This window comes from Gopherus flavomarginatus, chromosome 3 (assembly GCF_025201925.1).
Source record: "Gopherus flavomarginatus isolate rGopFla2 chromosome 3, rGopFla2.mat.asm, whole genome shotgun sequence".
In the NCBI taxonomy this organism is placed as follows: domain Eukaryota; kingdom Metazoa; phylum Chordata; order Testudines; family Testudinidae; genus Gopherus; species Gopherus flavomarginatus.
The window spans coordinates 262,315,330-262,339,083 of NC_066619.1; the positions used below are offsets into that span (position 1 = coordinate 262,315,330).

General features: G+C 41.3%; 1 protein-coding gene across 1 annotated transcript in view; it reads left to right on the forward strand.

Annotated features, from left to right (window-relative positions):
• SORCS2 (sortilin related VPS10 domain containing receptor 2) overlaps positions 1–23,754 on the forward strand; it is an 859,447-nt gene that overhangs the window by 254,334 nt on the left and 581,359 nt on the right. The gene's annotated exons all lie outside the window — the stretch shown is intronic.

A 23,754-nucleotide genomic window follows, 5' to 3' on the forward strand; every position in this document is an offset into this window, starting at 1 on the left:
AATGTGTGGCTAAATTCCCTGGACTGCTTTGAAAATCCCTTAGCATGAGAGAGAATCAGACTCAATTAGTATTGTGGCTTGTTGTAACTAGCAGTCCATGTCAGGTAATCCTAAATTTAGGTTTAAATTAGACAGTCTGGGCCCAGCTACTATACTTGTGAAACTCCACCAAGGTTAGTCTGAACGTAAACAAAGCACAATTTGGCTCACTGTTAAAAAAATAAATAAATCTAAGAGTATTTCAAAAAACCAATTTCTTTGTAGGGCTTTACTACTACACTCCTGAGATTGTCCTTTTTACAATATTCCTTATTTTAGGGGAGAAAATCAAGCCACAAAGACTGTCTCCATTATGTTATCGGCAATGGTAGCAAGGCACTTGCTGTTCTGAAGACAGTGCCTGTTAGCTCACCAAAATTTGTTGTCTAACCATTTTTTGACCTAAACCAAAAAATTTAGCAGAAAATCATGCTGTGCTGACTTTCATAAAAAATCTGTAGCCCCCATTGTTCTAAATGTTCTGCACATCCGTCTCTAACATACGAATTAGGCAAAATTCTTTGAAAGGCTTTTTAAAAGTCCTGTATTTAGGATTTTACTCTGTTAGCACTTTAAAATGTTGACAGGCTGCAACAAGAGGTAAAAGACTGTCACTTAAATGGATCACTGTATTACAGTCTACAACAAAAACTGTTATACAGTCATCTCTCTGAGTATCTGCCATATAATTACCTTGCAGAATTCACTGTTGCGGGATATTACTAAAGTAAATAATGTAATTTTTAAGGATTACACATTTACAGAATTCATTCTGTAGTGACACTATTAGACCACAGGCTTCAGGGCATCAGATGGCCTCTAAAAGGGGATTAGGAAGAGATGCTTTCCATGGTACAATATTTTATTGCACAATGCAATGCATAATGGGAAGTTTGCCTTTTCCTTTGAAGCATCTGGCATTAGCCTCTCAGGCTGTGCCTATACTTAGAGCTAAGAGTGTGATTCAGAGCTCAAGAAAACACTGACCTTGTGTGCTTAAAACAGTAGTTGAGCCACATGGTCTGGATGTGTTTGAACTTGGAAGGGTTAGCCTTTGCTGCCACTCGCTGCTGCCCATGTTACCATGGCTACACTACTATTATTAGAGCACTAGCTGGTGAAAGCTAGTGTATGTCTTGTTGAGCTGGGTATCTCACCGTTGGCTCCAAGTATAACTGAAGCATCAGACAGACTATCAGGTTAGATGAACCATTAAGTATTTCCAATAAGACTGGCTCAAGATATTTACCAAAGGCCAGGCATTATAGTGATAAGAATAGATCAAATTTTGGATGAATTTGGGAATTGTAGTCCAATTTTTTTATGCTAAACAGCTTAAACAGTATAACTATTAGCTTGGAGGACAGATGAATTTTAAACAGCCTCTTCTGAGTCACCAATACCAAATAGTTGATAAGAAGTAATGTATTATAAATGCCTCCTTTTAAAAATTGGTAACTTGATATAGAAAAAGGAGCAGCTGTAATAGAATACGTTCTCCTTTGGATGTATATGCATAGCAACTAATGGGAGTTATTATCCTGGTGCATCAAGATAGACTGTATAATTGATTATATTCATGTAACTGATGATTCTGTAACACTGTCTGAGTCTATGGGGGGAAGAAAGACTCTGAATAGCTAATTTCAATTTTGCAAAAAGAATTTTTTCCTAACTGCCTGTGTTAACCCTTCATATTAAGACAGGCTTAAAAAGAAGTCCTGAAGTTCTTTGACCTAATGAACATATGGTCATCTGCATGGGGAGGGGAGAACATAAGTAAAATTTCTGATTTTAAAAGAAGATCAGCAACTTGCATTTTGCAGTATACTCAGCACTTACAGAAGCATGACAGTATCTTCACAGTTTATCCAATTACCTTTTATGGCTATCAAAGATCTGAAAAATGCAGACACCATCAGGTGCTATAGGAATGTAAAAGATGGTTTACAAAAATAGTCCACATGTTAAGGAAACAATGTTAGTTTCAGAATCAGTACTTTGAAAGGCTTTTTAAAAATCCTGTATTTAAGAATTTACTCTGTTAGCACTTTAAAATGTTGACTGTCTGCGACAAGAGGTAAAAGATCATCACTTAAATGGATCACTATCTTACAGTCAACAACAGAGACTGTTACACCATCATCTCTCTGAGTAGATGCCCATATAATTACCTCTCCTCTTCATTATATTAAAATTCACTCAGGTTTGAAGAAATTGTGCCTGCTGTAATAGCACTAGTACAGATAAAATAAATTCTGATGGAAGAACTTTCTATTAAAATGCACTAAATCTTTGAATGTAAAATGTCAGTCTCCCATTGATAAGTAAAGTACATTGGCCAAATGCATGAATAGCATAAATTCTGGTTTTGGAGGCAATTACTACTCTCTATGTAAGTCAGCAAAATAGTGTTTAAAGGATAATTAGCTTGAGCTTTTGGGTCCTGATTCAAAAAGGCACTAAAGCACAGGTACGTAACTGCTTTGCTGAATCAAGGCCTCTGTGCTGAAAGTGCAGGGTCGTTCTCTGTGGATACTCCATGGTTGGGTTGTTTATAAAGTGAAGACTGTACAGGAATTTAAACTTCTGGGCAGGTCAGATGCATGGGTTTAGCTTCCCCTGTCAAGGGAACATGTAGCACACTGTCTAAGTGTGCGTTAACTTGTCTTCCTCTAATACCTGGCTTAGACGGTGTGATCCTTCTGTGGAGTTGTCATAAACAGATAGCTAAGGGTTAATGTCTCTTTCACCTGAAGCACCTGACCAGAGGACCAATCAGGAAACCGGATTTTTTCAACTCTGGGTGGAGGGAAGTGTGTGTCTGAGTCTTTGTTTTCCTGGCTGCCTGCTTTCTCTGAGCTTTGGAGAAGTAGTTTCTTTTTTCTAGTCTTCTGTTTCCAAGTGTAAGGACAAAGAGATCAGATAGTAAGTTATATGGTTTCTTTTCTTTGGTATTTGCATGAATATAAGTGCTGGAGTGCTTTGATTTGTATTCTTTTGGAATAAGGCTGTTTATTCAATATTCTTTTAAGCAATTGACCCTGTGTTGTATCATCTTAATACAGAGAGAACATTTGTACTTATTTTTCTTTCTTTTTATATAAAGCTTTCTTTTAAGACCTGTTGGAGTTTTTCTTTACTTCAGGGAAATTGAGTCTGTACTCACCAGGGAATTGGTGGGAGGAAGAAGTCAAGGGGAGATCTGTGTGTTGGATTGCTAGCCTGACTTTGCATTCCCTCTGGGGGAATAGGAAAGTACTTTTTGCTTCCAGGACTGGAAACAGAGAGGGGGAGTCACTCTGTGTAGTTTCACAGAGCTTATGTCTGTGTATCTCTCCAGGAGCACCTGGAGGGGGGAAGGGAAAAAGGATTATTTCCCTTTGTTGTGAGACTCAAGGGATTTGGGTCTTGGGGTCCCCAGGGAAGGTTTTTCAGAGGGACCAGAGTGCCCCAAAACACTCTAATTTTTTGGGTGGTGGCAGCAGGTACCAGGTCCAAGCTGGTAACTAAGCTTGGAGGTTTTCATGCTAACCCCCATATTTTGGACGCTAAGGTCCAAATCTGGGACTAAGGTTATTACAGGAGTCCAGCTAGTGGAGCCACTCTTTTTGCATGCAGGAGGCCTGTTTGTGTAATACAATAGGTTGTGACTTCTGTTCCCAGGAAGTACTTGTTTGAGGCAGAGTGGGAAAGGGGCACCTAGGGTGACCAGATATCCCGATTTTATAGGGACAGTGCTGATTTTTGGGTGTCTTTCTTATATAGGCTCCTATTACCTCCAGCCCTCTGTCTCAATTTTTCACATTTGCTGTCTAGTCACCCTAGGGGCACCTTATATTTGTGATGAGTGTGTGTAAATCAGCTTTTAGCCTTTGAAAATCTACCCAACAGTGTCAAACAAAACTCCATGCTTGTTTCAGCATACCCTGTGAACTTACTGGGGCCGCTTTGCTTGGCTTTATTTTTTTATTTTTTTTATTTTGAGTTTATTGTCCTTTTGAATTAGAAATTTTACAGTGAAAATGTCTTGTCACAAGGCTGTCTTTTGTCTTGATCAGCAGCATTCAGTAAGAGAGTGAATCAAGAAGTGTTTTGGTGTTATTTTCTATTGTGTTTTTTAATAATGCATGATTATCTTCTTTCTACTTCATAATGGGTTACCACCTCAGAGTCCTAATAGCTTTGTTGCAATAGCAGGATGGACCCAGTAGAGAGATCTTTCTTGACTGAAAATAAATGGTGACTCCATTCTCTCTCTCTCTCTCTCTCTCATAAAAAGAGGCATATTTGCCGAGTTCATTTTGTTAGAGATTAATCCAAGCTCGTTGTCTGGATCTTGGATTTTGATTTAGTCCCATTATTGTGCTTTGTTAAAACGGAGCTTTTAAGAAAGAGCTGAGACCATATGTTAGGTAGGGTCGAGTGCTAGGTAGCAGTGCACAGCCCTAGAGCCCATCTGAGCTGTTCATAGGCTTCGTTCCCTCACATGCTGACCAGACTATGCTTGTACCATCCCACAGTATAATTGAACATGCTCCTTCCTGCAGCTGCAGGGTCTGAGCAAGTCTCTCCTTGCAACTGCTTCTCCTAGTAGCTGGGAGCCCCTGACACAGGGCAACTAGAACCAAACCCGCAGGTAGATGGTCTCTCTTGTGCACTCAATGCTCCCTCTCCTGGGCCCAGGCATCATGGAGGATTGGGAGAAAGCGGCTTGACACAGGCTATGTCTACACTGCAACTAAACACCCGGGGTTGGCCTGTGTGAGCTGACTCTGGCTCGGGCTCCGAGGCTGTAAAATTGCAGTGTAGACATTTGGCCTCAGCCTGGAGCCTGAGCTCTAGGTCCCCGTGAGGGGGAGAGTCCCAGAGCCAAGGCTCCAGCCTGAGCCCGAATGTTTATGTAATCCATACCTGTTTGATGTGCTGCTCTGTCCCCATCTAGTGACACCTAGACCATCTAGAGATTAATGAGTCTGCTAGAGCCTGAGCTAAGAGCCATGTGGCTTTTACTCATGCCTGGAATAGTAGGGGCGGGACGGATAGCTCAGTGGTTTGAGCATTGGCCTGCTAAACCTAGGGTTGTGAGCTCAGTCCTTGAGGGATATGGGGTAAAAGTCTGGGGATTGGTCCTGCTTTGAGCAGGGGGTTGGACTAGATGACCTCCTGAGGTCCCTTCCAACCCTGATATTTTATGATTCTCATACACTAAACTTCAGAGGTCCCAGGTTCAATCCCACCTGTGGACAACTGGGGTCCATCAGTGTTGCATTTACATCAGTTTTACAGCCCTGCAGCCTTAGCCAAAGTCAGCCGACATGGGCTGGCTGCGGGTGTTTAATTGCAGTGTAGACAGGTCAGATGCAGAGTTGCAAGAAGCAGAGATGGGACAGGGACAAGAACCCTAGGATTGGGTGAGGAATAGGACCAGAGAGAGGCAAACAGGATCTGTGAAGGGAGTGAGGGGAGAATAAGAACTGGGGTAATCTTAATTCTGGCATTTCTTAACTCTTAAGTGCTTGACTTTGCAACCTTAGCATTCTTTGAATGTAGTTTATCATTTATGCCACAGTAGCACCTTGGAGCCCCAGTCAAGATCACAGTCCCATTCTGTTCCGTGCTGCACACACACAATAAGCTTACAATCTAAATTAACAAGACAAAATGTAGGAAAGGGGGTGGAGAGGAAGTACTATTATCCCCATTTTACACACAGCACAAGTGTTTGATACTGTCCAACATGACCGTCTTTGGGGGCTACTGTCAGACATTGGGATTCCAAAGCATTTAATTGAACCAATGCCAAGTCTCTTATCTCCAACACTAGACACTGGTGTGAACTGCAGCACGCAACAGTATGTGGCTTTCCACTGGGCACATGTGAGACAAGGGTGTATTCTGTCCCCAACCCTTCTCAACATGTATGCAGATGTTCTTATGAGACAAGCCCAGGAAGGTTTAGACAAAATGGAAGGAGCTGGGATTTCCATTGGTGGACACCGCTTAGCTGACGTGGGATACACTGATGGCATGACACCCTTTGCTCAACCACCGAAGAAATGCAATGAATGTTGAAGTCTGTAAAAATAGTCAGTGACGAAAGTGGAACATCCCTGAATATGGCAAAAACTAAATGCATGTACAATGACCTGACTAACAAAAACAAGAGGCAAGTGGACATCATGATTAACAGTCAAGTTGTAGAGGCAGCAGATGAATTCAATTATCTGGGATTGTGCAACTCGGACTAAGGAGTCTGTTGAAGGAAATCAGAAATCTAGGAACAGCTCACTTAGCAATGGCCTCCCTTAAGAAAGCTTGGAAAAACTGTGGCTTCTTGAAGTGTACAAAGGTTCATTTGGTGAAAAGTTTAATTTTTTCCATACAGACTTATGGATGTGAATCATGGGAAATTAGTGCTGCTGGGAAGAAAGACTTTGAGATGTGGTGTTGGCAAAAGACACATGTATTTCCAGGACAGAAAAGAATGCAAATCTTATGTTAGAAATATTATCAGAGAAACTCAGACCCTATTATCAGAAATCAACAGGCACAAACATATGTACTTTGCTCACATCAGGTGTAGAAATGGAAATTAACCTTGAGAAAGTTATCATGGATGGAAGGTCGTTATAGTAGGGGATGACCAGCAAAGAGATGGCAGATCACTTGGAGGTCAGCTGCTGAGCACTCAAAGCTAGTAATGGATTGAGAAAGATTTTTGAAAATTCTGTTACGATGTCAGCAATATTCAGATGTGAATAAATGGATTTTTACTTACATTTGTGGAACTGAAACTCAGAGAAAGGGACTTGCCAAAGATGATAGTGGGCATCTGTGGCAGAGCTGGGAATTGAACCCAGATATCTCAAGTTTTATGGCAGCATCTTAACCATAAACGCAACCCTTCTTCTCTTCTTAACCCTCATATGGCCCAGCCTTACCTCTGCCCACCGTCTGCACAGCCTCCTGGAATCCTGGTGCACTCCCTAACTTGCACAACTGAACGGCACCAGTTCTGCTGCCAGGGAATCTTCTAGAGTTATTGGGTGAAGCTTTATCCCTAAATGTTTGTCCTCTGATAGCACCAGTGCATGCTGTCAGCTGTGATAGATTTCAAACTAGATCAACTGTTGTTTGAGGGTGGTGGGATAGAGCAGATTAAGGTCTGTAAGCAGTCAAAATTTAAATCTTAAATTACCAGTTGCACGGGTGACCGGAAAAGAAATGTGGAGAGAAAAAGAGCCTGTAAACATGATGATTGGATCCTATTTGGAGTAAATTATAGCATTCTTGAATGAAAGCTTTGTCTTTAACAGAGAAATCATTAAATGTTAAACTCACACTATTATTTGCATTTCACTGGAAAGACTCACGTGCAGAAATATCCATTTTACTTAGTGCTTGAAAAGAAGTCTCTCGTACAGAGCCGTGCCTGGTAGGTATTTTTATACTCATTGAATTCATTTTATATTATGATGATTTCCTCTAATTTTTAATTAACATGTCTAAGTTAGACTTGAGGAAAACGATCAGTGTTTCATTAACTGGCTCACACTTGGAGATCTATGCAAACCTAATTGATATGGTTGCTACAGGGTACTTTGTCAAAATGAGCCATTCTGCCATTTCCTTTCTTTCCCTTTCCTTTCATTCATATAAATGTGAATAAGAGGTAAACTGCAGTATCTTATTTTTTAGACTCTAAAGTGACAGGACATTAATATATTACTATTAATAATAGGTTACATTTCCATATAGCTTTTCATTCAAAAGGATCCAAAGCACACTTGACTATGCATATAGATAATTCATCTATCACTAATGTTCAGTGGCTATTCCACGCACACAACACTACACAACAACGCTTAGGAGGGGAAGTGAAAGTATTTCTCACTGTCACTCTGCACAAAAATTGCATAGGCTAAAATGTAAGCATTCAGTTAGAATATGCCTTCTAGACCATACCAAACCCACTCTCCACTCACCTCCTAATTTACAATATTGTTATGATCATAAGTGATCAGAACATTAGTTCTACACTCGTGATCATAATGATATGGTACAGCAGAACCTCAGAGATACCAACACCAGAGTTACCAGTCGACACCCTGTGGAACTGGAGGTCCTCAATCAGGCAGCAGCGCAGACCAAAAAAAAAAAGAGGCAAATACTGTACTGCCTCAGAGCTTTAGCCCTGGGGCTCATGGCTTCAGCCACAGGGGGTTGCATGGGGGAGGGGTGGTCAGGGCTCCAGCGGGTCGAGGGGTTTCTGAACCTTGCGAGCATCAGGGCTCAGGGCTTTACACCAGGTGGGAGTGCTGGGGCCCCGTGACTCCATTCCTGGCCTCCGGGCTTTAGCTACAAGGGGAGTGCCAGTTTCATCCCCAGCACTCCCCCCTCACCCATAGCTAAAACCCCAAGCCCTGGTGCACACACCCCCCGGAAACTGGGAGTGAAGCCGAAGTGGAGCCCTGAGCTCTGGTGCCCACCATGGGGCTGAAGCCCAGATCCCCGGTGCCCCCCATAAGGCTGAAACTGGAAGCGGAGACATGGGGCTGAAGCCCCAATTCCCAGTGCTTCCCCCCAGGTCTAAAATGCTGAACCCCGGTGCTCCCATGGGGCAGAAGTCCTGAGCCCCGTGCCAGAAGCTCTGGTGCCACAAGGGTCAGATGCCTCGAATCTCACCTCCCCCACTTGGAGCCCTGACAATCCCTCATGTGGCTGAAGTTATAGACTTCAGAGTTATGGAACACATCAGTGTTACGGACAACCTCCGTTCCTAAGGTGTCTGTAACTCTGAGGTTCTACTGTATATCTGAAAATTGGATTGTATATCTGAAAGATGACACCATCTGGGAAAATGGGTTCAGGTGTTTGAAGGCAGTGTCCTTACTGGGTGGAACACTGGACTGGGATTCAGGAGACCCACCTCTGCCACCTACCTCCTGGGTGATCTTGGACAAGTCACTTCACTTCTCTGTGCCTCCATGTCCCCATCTATAAAATGGGGATAATGATACTGACTTTTGTAAAGCGTTTTGAGATCTACCGATGAGAAGTGATCTATAAAAGCGAGGTATTGCTATTATTTTAATAAATGGACACATTTATAATGGCTAAGTGGGTGGGGGGATTAAGCTCTTCTATTAGGGTTTTTTAAATCCATAAACTGTGGTAAATAGGTGCAGTTTTGAAGCTACAATATATATATAAAAAAATCATGATGAAAATTGAACCCAACAGTACTCTATATGCAAAATATATATTATGTCATAAAAGTGAATTAGATATTGTAGAGTCAATAATTGGATGCAGAGGGTGGTTACACCGGAGATTCTGTCCTCTCTGGACTCATCATACGGCAGTGAAAACCAGGATATCTATTGTTTGCTTATAATGTAAAAAATCCAAAACATTGTAATAGCTGTAGTGTTGATATGTTACAAATATTGCAAATATTTTGTTGCTACATTATTTTGTGGTGTGGTGCAAAAAGTCAAAACTAAGCATTTTTTAAATTCAAAAGGTCATGCTGGCTTCTTGAAGGCTAAACCTAGGAGCAACTGTGGGGATTTTGTAAAAAATATGATGAAATAATGTAGAAATAATCTTGGCCCTCTGGTACATAGTGAGAATAATAAGAACTTCAAAGCATCTTTCATCTTGAAAGATCCCAAAGTATTTTATGGTCCTTTCATACATATATCACTCAACCAGCACTGAAATGGAGCCACTGGTGGGAAGCAAGCCCACCAGGAAGCAAAATATTAATTTCCTCAAACCCTGTCATCCTCCTGCTTTAGTTGGTTTCAAGACAGAAACTATTTTATCTGCAGATTCACTTAACACCTTTGTTTGTTTCCTTGACACGTATGGATTCATTGTGGATTTAGACATAGAACAGATGAATTTATTTAGGTGATGTGATCATTATTTGCTAGGAGGACTTTAATGCAGCATCATAAAGCACAGCAATAGAATTAAGGTTGCATTAGCAATTCCTTTAGAAAGATCTTCTTCTTTCAGGGTTTGGAATTTGGTTTTAAAATCTTGGGATAAGAGGACTCTAGCCAGAAACAGTTATTTTTATTTAATTACCTTTTAGTGCTGTTTTTCTTTTACTTAAAATACAATTTTTTAAGCAGCACAAAGGTGGTTCTCTTGAAACATGCTGTCCTAAAGTCCCACTAATCCCTCTACATTTTCCCCTTTACTTTGCTTCAAGACCTCACATGATAACAGACTTGCCCTTCCAGATGAGTTGGATGAGATACTCTCCGTGATCTGTCAATGAGAAACAGTCAGCAGAGTCACTGCAGAGCAATATGGTGACTCATTAAAGATCCAGAGGAGTGGATCTATTATATATTGTGTGTATGAATAGACCCTTCTTACGAAAATTAATGGTGCTGTTTGAAAGCTTTAATTTTAGATAGTCACAATCAAATTTTATTCTAACACCTTGCTGTTAGTCATGGTATATAAACGGTTTAATAAAACAATGAATTTGATGTGCAATTAGTAAATGTGGCAGTTTTTGTGCATATCAGTAAGTTGCACACAGTCCTGGATTGATCTTTAATGTCTGTTACATTGGGGACAGGGAACATAGAACGCAGCAATGTGGCTACAACCAAATACCAGGATATATTAAAGTTAGTGACTGTGAAATTGGAGAGTCCGTGCTCCCAATGGTATTAACAGAAAGGAGACCATCTATGGCCAGAATAGAAAACCTAAACAGCTTGATTCATTGACAACAATTGGAGTTGGATCAGTCCCAAAAAACTGAACTATAGTTTGGGACTGTATTTTATCTTCCCTGGCTGATGCATCTGCGCACTAGCTTAGACTAGCTCTTATAATATCTTGTTCATAAAGAGTTTCCATTGCTCACATGGAATTCTGAAGGGTCCCATATGTAACTTTAGCGCCCTCGTGGCCAAGATGGAGTCTGCTCTGCCGGCAGCTCTGGAGAAGAGAAGGCACGTACAGGAATGCAGCAGGAAAAATCCCTTTCACCCCAGGGGCACCTGTTCCAACCCCCCCAGAGCGAACACCCACACCCACAGGAAAAGTACAATGGATGCAAGAAAGGGAGATATTTATTTCAGATGGATGAGAGGAGAAATACAACAAGGGGAAATATAGGGGGAGCAGTAAAACAGGGTTGCCTCCAAACCAAGGCCCCACAGGCCTAGTGGTAGCTGTCTGCACACAGAGTTCAGGAGTCCTGAGCAAAGTTCCAGACCAGTGGTGAGTCTTGGGTGCTCCTGATCATCTTCAGCGCCAGTGAACTTTCCCCCAACAAACCCTTCCGGTGCCCTCTTCTGCCGCTCTCTGCAAAGCCACACAGAGCAACCACCTCCCCTAGGGCGACCAGACAGCAAGTATGAAAAATCGGGACGGGGTGGGGGTAATAGGAGCCTATATAAGAAAAAGACCCAAAAATTGGGACTGTCCCTATAAAATCGGGACATCTGATCATCCTAACCGCCCCACTTAACTATCTAGCAACCTTCCTCCTTGTTCCCAATGCAGAGTCACAAGCCCCAGTACTCACAGCCCCATGCAGCTCTGGGCAGCCATAATACTGGGTCCAGCTCTGGCCTGTCCTTCTCCGGCGATTCCCCCCTGGCACTGTGCTGCTCCTGGCTCCTGTCCTGGGGTGTCCCCGATCAGCTGCCCTGTCTTTCCCAGGCTTCGGGCGGGTTCCCTGCTGCTTCCTTTCTGAGGGCCTGTGGGCTCCTGCCTCTCTCTCACTCTGACCTTCCGAGCCACCCCCTGGAGTTTCCCTCCTTTTATCTCATTCTCCTCACCTCCCAGAAAAAAAAATTAAAGGGGCCATGCTCTCTAAACACTGAAGAGGTTACACACATTTTTTCCCATTATAAACCCTTGGCTGCCTTTAGCTCCCATGTTGCAGCCATTCTTTATCTCACCTGGGAGTGGACTGCAGCCTCCCTTCAAGCCTCTCATTTTTGTGACTCGGTTGGTCAGAATGATTGTTGATGAATCACATGGGTTGCCCCTTCTTCCCTAGGGATAGAACATTCTAGATAGTATTTGTCATACTTTTAATGATTTAAGGGGAAAAAGCTCTCATTTGAGGTAAATTGCTGTCGGCAAAGACTAAAAAGACCTTTCAACCTCTCTGGGTCCAGGGCAGCCTTTAATAAGTAGGAAACATGATTTCTTTCCCTGGTAAATGCAGAATCAATGTCTTTATGTGCAGAAATCCATTCAATTTAAGAGGATGGATCTCGGAACTGAGCAGCCTGTAAATACAGATCTGAAATCATGTTTTTATGTGTTGAATTCTAAATACCTGCTGGTCTTACACTCACATTAAAACCCCTCTTATTGCTTTAAGAGTGCTCTTTCATTCAGGAGATACCAGTTCTTTTATTTCTATAAAATTCAAAGCTATTCTGTGTTAAGTAACTAAGCTTGGTCTTGCACACAGTATTCTCTCCTTTCAAATCTTCAAAGGAAAGTTCAGTCATTTTGATGTATATGCTCCTGTAGTAATCATAAAGGCATTTTTGCTACATGTGTAGAACTGTTTGAAAACCAGATTAAAGCAGAGCTGAGTTAGAACAGTTATTTCACCATTTGTGAGGTTGGTGTGCCTAGGGGAGACTCCATTCATTTCCTAGGGGGAGGGAGGAGGTGATTCAAGAAATCTCAGGGAAAATTGAGAAGAAGAGGAGAAAAAACATGTGTGTTCCATTATTTGTACAGGACAGGGCTAAACCATCAATAGGTGCCAATTATTCCTCATTTGTTGTGACCACAGTGACAAACCATCTGAAGAAAACTCCAGCAAGCTGCCTTGTGTGGAGGAATAAATGCACTATTTTCTCCCAGTATTTTTCCAGCAAAGAACTTGTGTCCCCTCTCTTAATCCTTGGTCTCAGAAAATACTGACTTGGGAGATCTCAGCATTCTTTCTGTGCTAAGGAGAGGAATGCAGAGTTTGAGAAACTCTGAATGAGAACGATATCTCTTTTTTTTGGTCAATGGAATTTATATATGACTTTGCATGTAACTTACTTAAATCTTCAAATGTAGGTCGCTAAAATTTGACTCTTTGATATTATATGTAGGTTAGCTAAATAAGGAGCCTGATTATTTTCAGAGATGTTCACTGGTGCTTGGATATGGATTTAAGTGTCTAACTCAGGCACCTATGTTGGAAAATCTTGGCCTAAATGACTTGTCTGTCCCAGGCTGCATGAAAGAGCTGAGAATGGAAACCAGGACACAACCTGACTCCATCTTGGGATTCAATTACTAACTACTAGACCGTCCATCTTGCCTTAAGGTGACTAGATATTTTAGCTAACTAGTTGTGTCCATTGTGGACGCCTCTTCCTCTAAGACCTTGATTCTGCTTTCCAGCACCTTGATGTGCATTGCCATCTATCATGTGAAATCAGCTGTAGAATTTATAGCGCTATCACAAGATTTACAAGATTTGTATTTATGCACCCTTAATTTTAGGAAACAGGAGTGCAGCCCTAAAGATAGATATACTTGAATTTTCAATCATAATGAGCAAAGAATATATTTCTCTTGAAGTGTTGAAACTAAAGAAGTTGGACATTATTCTAGGCATGTGCATTTTTTTTTGTATCTGTAGTCTTGACAGAACTTTTGCAAAATATAAGATTTTAGTTTTGGTGTGGATGAAATTTTTCTTGTTTATTCATGTCTGTGGAGCTGCGATAATTTCTAGTGGTCTCTCTCCATTCATCTTCTCCGGTTTGTTGTTACAACCGTCTCATATCTGGCAATGGATGTTTGTTGAGTAGACTGATCTTCAGAAGCATATTTATAGGTCTATCTTCAGGGTACAGCAACGCATATCATTAAATTGAATTAACTCTCACCTGGTTTCTGTAGGGTATGCGTAGAAGTCCCTTATGAACTGCAATGTCATTAAGTCACAAACTGTGAAGTTCTGTTTTTATTTTAAAAATATAGCATTGATTGCATTTGTTGCATGTAAGACACATCAAATCTTGGAGACCTTTGGGAATTTTTGATTTTGTCAGCAATGATTTCTTTTTGCTTTTAAAGAACTTTTTCAGGGTCAGATTCACTTTTAACCTCTTCAGATTTCCTGCATCTTCCAGGCTGCTAGTTGTGGCTTTGTTTAGATTCCCATTAACTTCAATGGACTTTGGATCAGGCTCAAAATAAATGCTTGGGGAGGTGAGAGGAAAAAAGCCCACCAATTGAATAGTGATAATCTTATAATTAAATTGCATTTATGCTTCTTGGGCCACTTCACCTGTACTATGTCCACTCATCCATTTCTGGCGGGACTACAGCTACTACTCCAAAGCTTTGGCTGTTTGGAGTTGCTCACTTTTGTTGTTGTTCTTGTTGTAACAAGTTGATTTAAAACACAAAACATTTCTTGGCTCTCCCCACTCACTTCAGACCCCCCCACCCCAAAAGTAAATTGACTTGAGGCCAAGGATGGGTCGTGTTTCATCCTGCACCAGTGACATGTATTAAGGTACCATACCTCATAAGCACTGTAGGATTAAAACTTGGTGGGCATAGTACTGCATAAATCAGGAATAACTCCATTAAAGTCAGCGGTGTAGAACTGAAGTGAGACTAGAATTGGGCTTGGGAGGTTTGTGCTCTTCGAAAAGGAGAGCGCTAGCTTCTCAGTGGGGGACATAGTTTTCTTCTACTTATGGCAGACCCTGAAAGATCAGAATTCTAAACTTGTCTCATCCCTGCTCTCCCTGCCGCTGACCTCTTGTGTTACCTGGGCAAGTTGCTTAGTCTCTTTGGGTACGTCTATATTGCAGTTAGTCACCCGTGGCTGGCCTGTTCCAGTTGACTTGGGCTCGCGGGGCTCAGGTTAAGGGGCTGTTTAATTGCTGCATAGATGTTCTGGCTTCAGCTGTACCCCGAGGTCTTGGACCCTCCCACCTTGCAGGGTCTTAGAGCTCAGGCTTCAGCCCAAACCTGAACATCTACACCACAATTAAACAGCCCCTTAGCTTGAGACCTGTGGATCTGAGTCAGCTGGCACAGGCCAGCCGTGGGTGTCTAATTGCAGTGTAGACATACCCTTTGTGCCTCCATTACCATTTGTAAAATGGGGTTAATAGCACTGCTCTACTTCACAGAGGTGTTAAGGAGGACTACATTAAAGATTGTGAGATGCTCAGATTCTGTGATCATGGGCCATATACGTATCACAACTCTTCTAGAACATTTGTTTCCAAGGGGCTATGAATTAGTTTTAATTTTTCTCTTCTGCTGTGCTCTATGCTATTAGACCAGTGTAATGACCTTTACAGACAAAGAGATGAAAATAAATAGTCTCAATAACATTTTTAAAAGCTCTCTAAAATATTTCTAAAATAATTTTGGGTATTTTTGGGAAGAGATCAAGTATGTAAAATTTCAGGCCCGATGGGAATAGCTCCATTAAGAGGCTTCTCTGAAACTGCATTGCAGCCTTAATGATAGCCTGGCAAATGCTGAAATACAAGAGACTGCCTCCAAAGAGTTTGTTGCAATCTTAATTCTTTATTATAGTGAAATATGTATATTATTAATCAAGGCCTGGCATCCTTTTCTGCTTATATCTCGTTGATCTGGAGGTCAGTTTGAAAAATGCATTGGAGCTTTACAATTGGAACTTGTGAGTATCTTGAAACTTGGCTTTAAGATATCCAACTGCACTAAAATTCTGGAAAGTGGCTGAGGTAAAATGTAGTGTCTGTGTGACAGAATATGGTTGGTAGCTATCCAACTACATAGCACCTCAGCGAATATGGGCATATCTCCTATCACATATGGTGTGATCCACTTAATTATGGTGGCTCTGGACTGTTAAAGTAAGTGACACTTAGGACAGAGTGGGGTGAGGTTAACTATGAGGGAAGACTGGAGGCAGCCAAAAAACTCTGTACTCTCAGATTAGAAAACTTCAGGTTTGGCTTTGAATGTAGAGACCTCTCCAGCGCTCCCCTGGCTCTTTCCAATGTGTTTTCTGATGTATTTGGCTGCTGACCAGTTTTTGCAAATGCTCCCAAGCCCTTTCTAATACTCCTCTGGCCCATTTGCCCTCCTACACCTTTTCCAATGACGTAAATACTTGATTTCAGCTGCTTCAGAAATAATGCAGAAAGTTAAAAGTACTTTGCACCTCCCAAAGGGGCTGGTGCTGATCTCTTATGCCAGTTAAGCTCCATTAATTTCACTGAAGTTAGTCCTAATTTTTCTTGCTGTAAGCACGATCAGAGTGGCCCAAAGCGGATAGAGACTCCCAGAAGCTGAGCCCTAGCATATCCTTTCACATGCCTGAACAGGAGCAGAGTATCAGCACTCCTGCGGAAATGAAACCAATTTTTTTAAACCAAGGAAATATTATGGAACGGTGAAGGAAATGGAAGATTAAAATAAAGAAAGTAGGAGACAGCAAGGAGAAAGGAGGAGGAAAGAGGACAGTCAACTCAGACCATTTCTGTAGTGTTCAGTTATTTGGCTAGGCATCCCCCAAGGTTTTGCTTTCCAGACCAGACTTCCAGACCAGTATCCTAGTCGATCTATCTAATATATTTATATGGCTCATATTACCATGGTATCTGAGCACCTCAGCTTCTCATGCAGTTATCCTTTCAACTCCCCTATGGAAAACATCATGGCCTACTCGACAGTGCAGTGGACTGGGACTCAAACCCTGGGTTCTCTTCCCAGTTCTGCCACTGACCTGCTGGGTGTCCTTAGGCAAGTCATTTCACCTCTCTGTGCCTCAGTTTCCTCATCCATATAATGGGAGAAATGATACTGAACTTATTTTGTAAAATGCTTTGAGATCCACTGAGTAAAATTGCTGTATAAGAGCTAGGCATTATTATTATTATTCCTTTCTAATAGGTCATATGCTATTATAATAGGTCTTCACATCTGTAAAACACCAAATTCAGGTTATAGCAGCAGCAGCAGACCCCCAGAAGTGCAAAGTACTAAATAATTTTCACATTTTTAGATTAATGAGATTAAAGATTTAGGCATTGATCGTGCATTAGGATCAGCTAGTAAAGCACCTGCAGGCTCAATGGGCTTGAGGAGTCATGTTAACTAATATGATGTTAAATGTAATTTTGTAGTCAGAGTAAAGCGGGGGGGACAAGTCGTGGTTAACCCCATGTCAACTGGTCATGATGATTAACTCCGATTCTGGTGATAGATAAGCAGCTGTGCAGGGAAATGTGGATGTATTTGCCAGTATTTCTAAATCAGATGAGCATTCTTCCCAGGTTACGATATCCTCTATAAATGTTTCCATATGTCCTGCATTATGTTACTTTTCAAAACTAAGATCTTAACTATAATATAATATAATACAACCTTGCTTGCTTTAAAGAGGATTCAGTGACCCAGACCAGAAAAGTATTTAAATTTTCCAAATGTTGCATTGTACTGTTGGGTGGTTCAGTCACATGACTGGGAGTAATAGGGAAGCTGCAATATAGGATTCTATCTTTGGTAAACTGTCTACAAACAATCATTGTTCAAGGTACCCGCTAAGCTTCAATATTGGACTACTGGAGTATCTAGGGAAGAGTAAAAGCAATTGTAAATACAAATAGAAAACATCAGCTTTGCTAGATGATCTTGAATTTTCGTTGGGAATGAGAGAGAGTGTTTTAACAGTGGTTTAGCCTCTGTAGAGACACTCAGTCCATTGGGGAATACATTCTTTGAGATACAAAAATAGATGGTCTCATAATTCAAAACTTTGTTTTACTACAATTAAGCCAGGTGCTATGTTAAAAAACATAGGATCAAGAGGAAAAAGAAAAAAATCATACTTCATGTTTTGGAAATTTATTCTCTGAAACCTACTTCTAGGGAAACTCCCTCAAGAACTTGTAATGCTACAACAAATATGTAAACATCTAAAAAGAGTTTACAGGTTGCTTGGGAAAAGGAAATTTTAGCACATTTGAGATTTTCATACCATCTAAGGCAATGTTTTTATCTCTTTGGACCAGAATGGAAAGCTGAGTAGGCTAGACAATAAAAATTAGGATAGTTAAAACAAAAAGCTAATGCACAAAGTCTGTTATGGGTTAATTCTAAGGGCTTGTCTATATGGGGACAGTCAGGAAAATTAATGATTAATAAACAATTATTTATTAATGATCTGGATGATGGAATGAATTGCACCCTAAGCAAGTTCACAGAAGACACTAAGCTGGGGGGAGAGTAGATATGCTGGAGGGTAGGGATAGGGTCCAGACTGACCTAGACAAATTGGAGGATTGGACCAAAAAAAATCTGATGAGGTTCAGCAAGGACAATTGCAGAGTCCTGCACATAGGAGGGAATAATCCCATGCACCGTTATAGGCTGGGAACCAATTGGCTAAGCAGCAGTTCTTCAGAAAAGGACCTGGGGATTACAGTGGACAAGAAGCTGGATACGAGTCACCAGTGTGCCCTTGTTGCCAAGAAGGCTAATGGCATATTGGGCTGCATTAGTAGGAGCATTGCCAGCAGATCAATGGAAGTGATTATTCCCCTCTATTCGGCACTGGTGAGGCCACATCTGGAGTATTGTGTCCAGTTTGGTCCCCCCCACTATAGAAGGGATGTGGACAAATTGGAGAGAGTGCAGTGGAGGGCAATGAAAATGATTAGGGGACTGGGGCCCATGACTTACGAGGAGAGACAGAGGGAACTGGGCTTATTTAGTCTGCAGAAGAGAAGAGTGAAGGGGGATTTGATAGCAGCCTTCAACTACCTGAAGGGGGGTTCCAAAGAGGATGGAGCTTGGCTGTTCCCAGTGGTGGCAGATAACAGAAGAAGAAGCAATGGTCTCAAATTGCAGTGGGGGAGCTTTAAGTTGGATATTAGGAAACACTATTTCACTAGGAGAGTGGTGAAGCCCTGGAATGGGTTACCTAGGGAGGTGGTGGAATTTCCATCCTTGGAGGTTTTTAAGGCCCGGCTTGACAAAGCCCTGGCTGGGATGATTTAGTTGGGGTTGGTCCTCCTTTGAGCAGGGGGTTGGACTAGATGATCTCCTGATATCTCTTCTAACCCTAATCTTCTATGATTCATTGATTCTTACCTGAATTAACTAAAGGTATGAATTTGAAGTGGGTTAGATAAACCACATTAAATTTCTGTGTGGTTGCTGTTATTCAGAATTAAAGTTGACTTAATTTCTTTTTTCTTAATTAATTTCCAATTTCACTTAATTCACAGTGAATTAAGATAAACCAAATTCACTTCCAAAGTGAATTAAAATAAACTGAATTAAAACCACTGTAATTCTGAATTAGAATGTCCATACAGAGATTCAATGTTGGTTTAATCCACATCAAAATTCACACTTTTCGTTAATTTGGATTCGTTTTCATTGATGTCCTTGTGCAGACAAGCCCTTAGATAGCTGAGGAATGATGGCAAAAACCTCAGCATAATATGCACAGATATTGGCCAACTGTAGGCTGTGGAGCCTGTTGATTTGAATAAGGAACTCCAGTGTTGAGGTGGAAGTTAGGATGCAGAAAACAGTAGCTATTCCTGCACCTGCTCATGACAGGGATTAAAGCTTTTCTAACCCTGATCCATATCATGTGACAAGCTGGGACCAGAGAATAAAGAGCATTTTCTTACCAGCGCTCCTGTTAGTTAGGTTAGTTCTCATTGGACAGCACAGAGACCATTGAATGCATTATTTACCTCCATGATGGTCTGAGCCAAATCTGGCATGTTATGGGATAGGATACCTGTGTGGGTCAGGGATCTGATGCCATCCAGACATTGTGTTTTAGGTGTTTAATTCCTGTGTGCCACACCCTTATTACATGGTGTGAGAAGAAACTGAATCGTTGGTAAAAGTGGAGCAAATAAAGCCACCTGAATCCCACAGAAAGGAAGGGACCCTGGCAAACTGGAGAATGTGGTTACTGCTTTTCCAAATGTTCCTGGAAGCAAGTGGCGTTGGAGAGAATTCGGGAGGGTCAAATATTCCATATAGCTCCTTTAGCCACATGAAGCAGACTTGAGAACAAGAAGCAACTGTGTAATCAGAAAGCCACTGCGGTACAGTGAAGGGTTGCCAGGTGTCCAGTTTTCAACTGGAAAGTCCAGTTGAAAGAGGACCAGTACAGTGTCCGGTCACATGTACTGACCAGACACCAAAAGTCCAGTTACCACGGATGGGGGCGGGTGGGGGGAAGGAAGGAGGCACTGGGTCATCATCCAATGCCAGCCCCTGCTTAGCTGGGACCACCTCCTACCTACATCTCGTGGGAAGACAGGCTAGTCCTGGAGCAGAGGGAGTCCAGCTGGTGGGAGGGAGGTAGACAGGATCAAGCAAGGAGGAATGAGGGGAGAGAGTGATGGGGGCAGAACCTTGGGGGAAGAGGCAGGGCAGGGGTCAGGCCTGGGGGGAAGAGCTAGGGAAGGGGGAGGTTCCGGCTCTCCTGCTGTAGTGTTCGTTTTTCATAAATTAGAAAATTGGCTACCCTATTACGGTGGTGGCTGAAACCGACAGATGTCCAGTAATGGAGGGTACTGGACGTCTGTTGATACCCGACTGTCCTGATATCTCTATTTGTTCTTACTTTTGGCTAATTTTGTTTATTTGCATTTACCTTTTTTGTAAAGTTTCATGGCTCCTTTAAAGTTTTTGGTTTTGTTTTGGCAGTCTCAGGCACAATGACAGTGGGGTTAATGATGCCAATTGTGGGGAATTTGGGAGAAGAAAGACCATAAAGAAATAAGACTTGTGGGTGGGTGTGTGGAGGGAAGAGAGAAAGGGGTGTGTTTCCTGGGAACATTTGTCCAGGAGCACTCCACAAGCCATGGCACACATTCCCAGGCCTGACACTTTGAAATGCCACGGTAACTGCCTCTTTCTCTGAGCCAGTCCCTGGGTTCTGGGGGATGTATGAGGTAAAATGGTTGCAAGTGGCTAAACAAGCTGAACGAATTTAATTCAAATAGAGAACCTGTTTAGAACCTCCCCTATCTCTGTTTAATAAAATTATTTGGCATTACCCATGGTTTAATATAATATAATCTGAACACAAATCGGGCCCTATTTCTTCATTGCCTTTGCACCACAAGCCTCTTTGCTCAGAGGCAGCTCTACCACTCACTAGGGAAGCAGCACATACAAATATTTGGCTACTATCCAACCTGCAAAATGCTTTATAATTAAGAAGTCCCACTGAAATGAAATGAAATGAAATGGCTGCACAGTAAACCAGGGACCCGCTCTTCTAAATGAGATGTGGAATTCCTAAGGTCCAAACAGACTTACCTCTGGAATTTTCTAAAGAGATTCTTGTAAATGTTTGGATTCATTTATTAATTATCTGAGATCAGATACAACTGTGGTTATTTTATATTTGTTTAAGTAGCATGAAAAGATGACTGCAGTAAAGAGGATTACATTGAAGGATGATTGTAGAATAGCTGACCTATGTTTTTTCAGATGCTGAGATGAAATGCTTTGGCATAATTGAAATGGCTGTCAGCCTCTCCGACAACCTATGCCTCAGTGTTTTTAAATTGCTGGAGGTCCAAAGATGGCTGTGGCTTTGTCTAGCCACTCAGTCATTTTTCATAACTTCATTTCTGATGCTGTGTAGGTGTCTTCATTTTTAAATAATTTACCAGCCCCATTGAAGAAGACAACGCTGACATATGTTCATCAGTGCTATAACTTGCTATTTGTGGATCAGAATTGGACTGCAGAATAGGTACCTCAGTGAGGCATTCCTTTACTACAGATGACTGCTACAGAATACAATTTACAATTACCCTGAATGAATGGTTGTCAGATATGCTCTGTACACTGGCTTTCTTGATTAGGTGAATTGCTGACAGTCAGCAAAGTGGTGGGTAGACTGGAGTCTCTTGTTTGAGCCCTTCCATTTGAAAACCCTGTATTCTGAAGAAGGATTTGACAATGCTGTGACAGGCTGTCTATTTGGGGGGTGTCTGGCAGTGTTGTCCATAAGGGTTAAGAGAAAAGGGCACAGCTGAACTATTTAAAATTATCACAAACTAGTGAGCTTTTCTACATGTGATATCCGGGCAGCCTAATTAAAGAATAAAGTTTCTTGCTTGATCATGGCAGATGATGACTCCATGATACATTGCAGCGTCATTGAGAATCAGCAGTAATTTTAAAATTACACATATGGGATGCACAGGGATACAAAGTATTGATTTAATACAATTAAAATTCATTGCTCTGGTTAGGCAAATGTAATGAAACATAAAGTAATACAGAATATTACTTTTTGTATTTTCTGATTATCTTTCCTCTGGTCTGATGGGCCAAAATTACATTCTCAGGGCCCATAAAAATTCTCTGGTTAGATTTCTGGAATCTGAACAGACACCTATTGGTTGAAGAGAGGCTGGGTCAAACAGTCTCCCTTAATAAGCTGAGCCAATGAGCACTTGTATCTGATAGTGCAGTTTCCTCGTCTCTGCCCAGACAGAATTGCCAGCAAACCTGTAGTAAGATACTAGCAACAGAATAAATAGCTGATGTGCTTGGAACATGCCTGGAGCTGGAGCCAGGAGTTTGTGCAGTAGATCGCTCTCTTGATGGTTAGTTTCCTGAGAAGTCTCGGGTCATGATTCTTTCTCTTGATTTTATAATTCATGTTGTACCTATTAGAACTAAACAATTTGTTGTTGTTTTTTTAAATTATACACTCTTTTTAAAGATGCCTCCTAGCTTTTATGTTTCTATACCAAACACCAACAAAATGCAGTAGAACACAATGGCCTTTAAATTGTGCTGTCTTTAAACAGTGTGAAATCTTGACTATATTTTAGCGAATTAAGATCTGATTCTGCAGTTTTTTGTATCAGTATGAATCCCAAAGTAACTCTATTGAATTCAGTAATATTACACCACAGGAAGTGAGATCCAAACTGCCTCCATTTTGCATAGTGCCCTGTACATCTATGGCACTATATAGATAATGCAAATAGTCTGGAATTTGTAGAGTCTTCCTTCATTCATAATCTCTAGGGCACAGCAACCTACATTCTGAAATATTGCATAAATACTAATTACTTTGATAATCAAACCGAATGGCTAAAATTTCTGTTTGCAAAAGATTTAATCTGGTGGTTAGGAACAAAGCTCGTGATAGCTATTTAAAAGCATGCTCCAAACTGTTGGAGATGACTGATGTTGACCCCGCATTAACCAAGCTAACAACTGTGCAAGGAACCAGAGGTTCTTCCAATTTTACTTCTGTAGTGTTGCCATGGTGTAAGATGAACTAATATGGACTGGCAGTGAGTGAAAGAAAATTTTATTTAAGTGATCTAAATCTAAAATGTAACAGCCAGCACCATGCAAGAGTTGTGGACTAGCACTTCACCCTACTTGGCTAATGAGTTTATCTTACTTTGCAAATAGATTGTGAGAGAACAAAACATATTTCTTGTTACTGGGTTTTCTCTCTAGACTGAAAACGTTATTCTGCAATGTGTTAATTTTTTGAGTTTCGGTAACACGGGTGAGTAACACAGACAGCACAGTGCTCTCTTGGAAAACAGACACTTCTTCTAGAAAAGTAGTAAGATGACATATTTCAGTGCTTGTTTTTGGTCTTGCACAGAAGACCAAAGCGCCTCTTTCTGGATGAGATCCAGTAACATTGTTTAACACTTTGGA